Raw genomic sequence first — 6887 nt, forward strand, 5'->3', positions numbered from 1 at the left:
CTACTCTCTCTCTCTCTCTCTCTCTCTCTCTCTCTCTCTCTCTCTCTCTCTCTGACAGAGACACACACACACACACACACACACACACACACACACACACACACACACACACACACATATATATATATATATATATATATATATATATATATATATATATATATATATGTGTGTGTGTGTGTGTGTGTGTGTGTGTGTGTGTGTGTGTGTGTGTGTGTGTCTGTGTGTCTGTGTGTGTGTTTCGTGATCGTCAATTGCATATGTATACAACAGTCACATCAAAAGCAATGACTGTTTCTGTTTTAAAAACAAATATTTAAATTCCTTTATTTATTGCAACATTCCTCCGTCTATTGTTAAATGTTCGGAATTTGGATAATATAACAAAAGGGAGGCAAAAGGGTCTAATCTACACTTATATAATTTTATATTTAATTATTTTTATGACATAAATTAATAAAACAGAAACTTTTTCCATCAAGCTAATAAGCGATAGAAATAAAGACTTCAAAAGGAAACAGATAAGGAAGATGAGAAGTTCAGGAGGAAAGACGAGAGACGTTCAATATGAGGAAGGAAAGTAGACTTTCAAGAGGAGGAGGGAGAGGAGACTTTCAAGAGGAGGAAGAAGAGGAGGGAGAGGAGACGTTCAAGAAGAGGCAACCAAAAAGGAGAGGAACTGACTTTTAAGAAACCATAGAGAAAATTAACGTGCTTCAAATGAGACCTTTGTCTCCCCTGCCTACCCCTCTGCACCGATATAACACCCTGTCAATGTTATATAAATACAATACAATAAATGCAAGATAAATTCTTTCTTCAATATGGCTTAATATATGGGGATAGTGCTTATAAGACAGAAGAGGCTCAATGGTCTACGTCCTCGGTTCACAATCAAAACACCTGGGTTCAATCCCACGGTCAGGACAGAGACGGATAATTGGTCCCATTCCTTTCATATGATGCATCTGTTCGCCAAACAGTAAATAGGAGATGAACAACTGTTGCAGGTTGCATGGTGGAAAAGGTCAGTTCTTGGCCTAGGGGACCCTCAGTAAGATTAAGTACAGGCTTCCTGTCCCCGACAACGGGAATTAACCTCGTCCGCGTAGTACTGATCACGCCTAATAACTAATTCCCATTCAGTGTTATCAAAATTTCTTCGTTAGACCGGCCTTCATCGCATCTACTCTTATCATTGTTCAGTAGAGGCCGAGGAAGCACGTAAAAACCAGTGAGTGGTGTATCACTCTCCAATCAGTGGTCGAGATATGACTTGGAGGAAGTGATTGGTCTACTTTATCCCTATCACCACCCGAAGAACCTGTCATCAATCCCTCTAATTGGTGAAACATTTACGCTAAGTCAAATGACTTATTTTTTGTTGTTCATTCAGAAACTAAAAAAATTGATGCTTATGTTGGTGCTGTCTGGTGAGAAGTCTATTCTGGTGACCAATCACGAGCAGCGTCAAGGATGCTGGTAACCAATCACGAGCAACGACAAGGATGCTGGTGACCAATCTGGAGCAGTGACTAGGATGCTGGTGACCAATCTGGAGCAGTGACTAGGATGCTGGTGACCAATCAAGAACAATGACAAGAATACTGGTGACCAATCAGTCACAAGAATGCTGGTGAAAAGTAAGCAAAGAAGTGGATGCTGGTGATTAATAATTTGGGAAAAAAATTATTTCATAAATTAGTCTTTAGCTACACCAGGCGACCGTGACTGTTGGACATATTCGTCGTTAATTAAATAACAAAATAATGAAATATGATTTCAATCAAATGTGTGTGTGTGTGTGTGTGTGTATTAACAGAGCGGGACGGAAGTGTTGGCTGATGCGACTGTGGTAATTGGTCTATGTGTTTGTTTATATTCAAATATACACACATTCAGTGTATGATTGTGTGTGTGTGTTCTCACCCAGTTGTGGTTGCAGGGTCGAGCATCTGTGTATGTGTTCATTGGTGGATTAGCTTAGTGTTAACTCTTAATTGTTAATCAACTGGTGTTCAGGTTTCCAAACCTATTGGTCTCTTATCATTAGAAACGGACTCGGTGCGTGGACTCTGCCTCAGCACTTCACTTATTATAGATTCCATTTGCACACAACTCTGTCACTGAATTAATCCAGTAGAAGATTCCTTACCTTGCGTCTGGAGATCGTACATGCTGCTATGGCGGTGTGTCCACTCACACTATGAGTGGCACTGCCCAATATACTCGCCCCTCTGGGCAAAATTTTAAATCACCAAAGCCCCACTCCCTCCTAACCCCCCCCCCCCCTTCCCAGTTGATGCTTCCCACTCTGTTCAGGTAGGCCCTTGTCCTACTGTGTAGATCTGGAGTCTCATTCTGAGTTCCTTGTCCCTGCCATTCTCTGTAAACTTGTTATCTCTTGTCCCTAGTTTAGTAATTTGTCCCTGAACTGTTAACTAGTATGGGTTATATTTTTGTTTTATTTTCTACATTTTCATATTGCTTCTCAGGTTCTCTTCTCACACTGAAGTACTCATTCCTGGCCCTCTGGTACCTTCGCCTCTCTCTCATTTTGTTGCTCCTGCAGTTTAGCAATGTTTCCATGATTAATTGCTTGTTTTCTTACTGCCTTAGTTAAACCATGTTTTTTCATCCATAGTGTTTTCAGTAATGTCATGTATTATAAGTTATAGTGTAAAGTGGTGCCACTGGCTCCTGTATTGTTGTCCAGCACCAGGCTGTGATCATTTATTGACGAACGTAATTATTTGAATTAATTAATTATTTAATAATTGAATCAAGCTATTCCCACCCCCTCCAGCCCCCACCTCCGATAATGAGACTAGAATGAAATGCTTTGTTATGTAGATATTTACCCTAAATACACCAGTTGATGGATTATGCTGACGTTGTGTGATGTGGACGTCCTCTCACACTAACACCACCATCGCCCCTACCACAATCACCATGAACTCCACTACCCCTATCACCACCAACAACCTCTACCATTATCACCAGCATTCCCTACTACTGTCACCAACACCCTTATCACTATCACTACCAACACTTCAAACAACATTATCGCCACTACAACTGTCACCATCATTCAGATTGTCACCGTCGTCATAAACCGCAAGCAAGAAGACACAACACATCTAAACAGTGCCTGGAAAAGGTCACCCTGGCGACGAGACCTGTAACTGGCTGTAAGGCTTAAGAGTCGAACCAGTTAATTCGAGGAATCAGGTGAGTGACACCTGGTCATTCGTCTCAACCTCGGGTGCTGCTACCCACCGGGTCATCACGGCACAAATGACTCCGTGATGGCATTCCTCGTCTGCACAGGTGATTATGGCCATCCTTCCCCCATCTGGTTTGGATGATTGTTATAATAGGCATATATATATATATATATATATATATATATATATATATATATATATATATATATATATATATATATATATATATATATATATATATATATATGTCGTACCTAATAGCCAGAACGCACTTCTCAGCCTACTATTCAAGGCCCGATTTGCCTAATAAGCCAAGTTTTCATGAATTAATGTTTTTTCGTCTACCTAACCTACCTAACCTAACCTAACCTAGCTTTTTTTGGCTACCTAACCTAACCTTACCTATAAATATAGGTTAGGTTAGGTTAGGTAGGGTTGGTTAGGTTCGGTCATATATCTACGTTAATTTTAACTCCAATAACAAAAAATTGACCTCATACATAGAGAAAAGGGTTGCTTTATCATTTCATAAGAAAAAAATTATAGTAAATATATTAATTCAGGAAAACTTGGCTTATTAGGCAAATCGGGCCTTAAATAGTAGGCTGAGAAGTGAGTTCTGGCTACTAGGTACGACATATATATATATATATATATATATATATATATATATATATATATATATATATATATACATATATATATATATACATATATATATTAGTATATTTTGGTAGCAGTCTTTCCTGTAGACATATATTATTAAATATGACCGAAAAAGTAAGATTAATAATTCTCACACGAATTTTCTCGACGAAGAAAGTGTCTGGGAGTATAAAAATGAATTTTGGAGAATTGATCTTTGAATTACCATCAACAGTGAAAAGAAACGTAAGAAAGATCGAGAAAATTCGTGTAAGAATTATTAATCTTACTTTTTCGGTCATATTTAATAATATATATATATATATATATATATATATATATATATATATATATATATATATATATATATATATATATATATATATATATATATATATAATATCACCTAATACCTATCAGGCTATTTTAAACTCGTGAAGTCTACAGATTAATAAAGCCAGGTCCTTCAAAATAATTTCCCAATCGTCCCAAATAGTTTCAGAACCATTAAGGGCAATTATACCGTAATTATTTCAACTCTGCACAAATTAATTCTGGGTTACGAGGGCTCCCGGAGTCTATTTTGAAGCGATGGTTCTCGAGATAAGATGGCCGACCAGCTGTGGTGTACGTATGCTCTTGGGGGAGCAACAGTGGTTTGTCCCACATCCGACATTAAGGTCTATAGTCTAGTGGAGGGAAAGAGCAGAGTTGAGCCACTATGGTATACCAGTACGTGGGTATCTGTCACGGAGGCTGTGGACGGACGGAGCTATAAGGAGGGGGTGGGGAGGGGTGAACAATATTGGAACTTTCGATACAATCTTGCCGTCGGGACTGTCTCGCTCGGAGTTGGGAAAGTATGGCTTGGAGGGTTTTATTGTTTCTCGGTGAACTGACCAGGGCTTGTTGGCCAGTATATTTCCTGTCCCTTTCCCTCCCACTCCCTTTTTTGTATTACTCGTTGCTACTGTCTCTGATTTATAGATGTGTTTTATCAAATGATGTAAAACTCGTAACGCTCTTTGATGTTTTAGATGTTTTACACTTACTCAAAGAGTCGACCTCCTGTTGTAGAGACGAAAGACTTTGTCAGAATATAACTGGCTCACAGATGTTTATTATCACAAATGCAGGTCATCTCATAACACTGAATACAACCACGTCACAAGCAATCCAAGTTGTTTCTCCAAACTCCACTTGACTTGTTGGTGAATTCCAAAGATTACCAGATGAATGTGTCTTAGAAGTGTCTCACACCAACCACTGTCACACAAGCAATAATTCTTGTTGTACAGCATAGCATACCTTTGACTTTGTCAGTCCCACTTGGTCTCCTTATGGTCGATCAGTTCTGCACAAGAGTTCCTGCTTCACTGGAGATGCTTCTGTTCAAAACTTTGCCTTGGTACGCCTTTCGACCTTTAAATAGACCGAGATTAAAATGAGCACAGGGAAAAAAGGCCGAGCGTCCACACTTTATTATGTCAAACAACCAGGTGATGTTCTGCAGTCTAGTCATGGGTGGACTTGCTGATGCATGATGTCGCAAGTCCCCTCCCACTGGCTACACTAGGTCATGTAGCCTTAAAGCATCATTGAGGTATGAATTAATGATAATGAAATTAATGCAAAATTCTCTTCATAAAAACAATATTAATAACTATAATAATATAATAATACTATAGCTATTTACTGTAACTATCTGGCACTAACAACCAATTGGCGAGGTGGTGCTCTGGTCCTTGGAGCCCCAACAATTTTATAGTTGTCCAATTAACTCGTCCAATCAGTTTTACACGCCAACGATCCGGGGGACTTTGGCCACACACGGACCTGGGTTTATGCTATTACTGTTGTGTCTTACCCACGCCCTCACCGTGTACACGCCCATGGCAGACCATATGTTTTAATTGCCCGCTGTCGTGAGCCCTCCACACGCCCACTCAACAACCTTAGGCCTCCTCTACACGCACGTTCCCCTCTCTCCATACGCCCACGCCCACGGTAACAGCTCCCTTGTTACTCCCTCATCTGGTGACTCTGGCCGTCTGTGTTCACCATTATGCGCTCCCGTTGCTATTGCCCTCCATTATTATACTCTATCCCTCTCTTCCCTCCCTCCTCCGCCGCTGTTTGTCTTATATATTCTTCCTTCACCCTCTTTACCTCTCTTGTGTGGGTTTGGTACGTACTTCCTTCCCTTCTTAAACTTATCTCTCCACCTCTCCTTTCCTTCCCGTCTACGTCTCTTGTCTGCTCCTCTCACAGACACTTTTTGTCATGTAGATGGAAGACGAGCACTTCCTTTCCAGTTTGCTCCCATCTCTTCTCTTTTCATCACATCTCTCCCTTCCTCCCAGCACTAGTTTTTCTGTCTGTCTCTCATTATCTCTCTCTCTCTTTTTTCCTCAGTTCACATGTTTCCCTCAAAATTACAGTAGTATTTCCCACCACTCTACAATGTTCTCACCTCTACGACTGTTCCCGCTTCTACTGCTTCTTCTGCTACTGTCACGTCTGTCACATGTACTCTTGGTTCTCTTACATCTACTGCTGTTGGTTATATATTTACTTGTAATTGCATAATTTCTATATTTCTCAAAATTGTAGTTAAGTGCCACAGAGGGCGCTGCATCAAAATGAAATACAACGAATAACTTGAAAGTCATTACAGTAACTGAGCTGGGCAGGCTGGGCTATGGCGCTATTGCACGACCCTATAAAGGCACCTAGGTAAGTACATCTAGGTGATTACACATAGTTTAGAACAGACATCATAAATAATTGGCTGACGCCATGCTCTGAATCACTGGGGTCTATCAATAAGACTGTCAGACGGTACTTGTAGATGGAGCTCTGGTCTTGTTTTGGCTCTCACGGTGCGTGCTCAGCGGCTCAAATGAGCACCTCACGCCTGGGGCACCAGCAGTCTACATTTATCTTGCTATATTAGTGAGGATTCGTGTGTTTCATTTTTGCATAGTCTCTGTGTCTGCTTCTGTCTTTCTCTGT

This window comes from Procambarus clarkii, chromosome 69, assembly GCF_040958095.1.
Source record: "Procambarus clarkii isolate CNS0578487 chromosome 69, FALCON_Pclarkii_2.0, whole genome shotgun sequence".
Classification (NCBI taxonomy): Eukaryota; Metazoa; Arthropoda; class Malacostraca; order Decapoda; family Cambaridae; genus Procambarus; species Procambarus clarkii.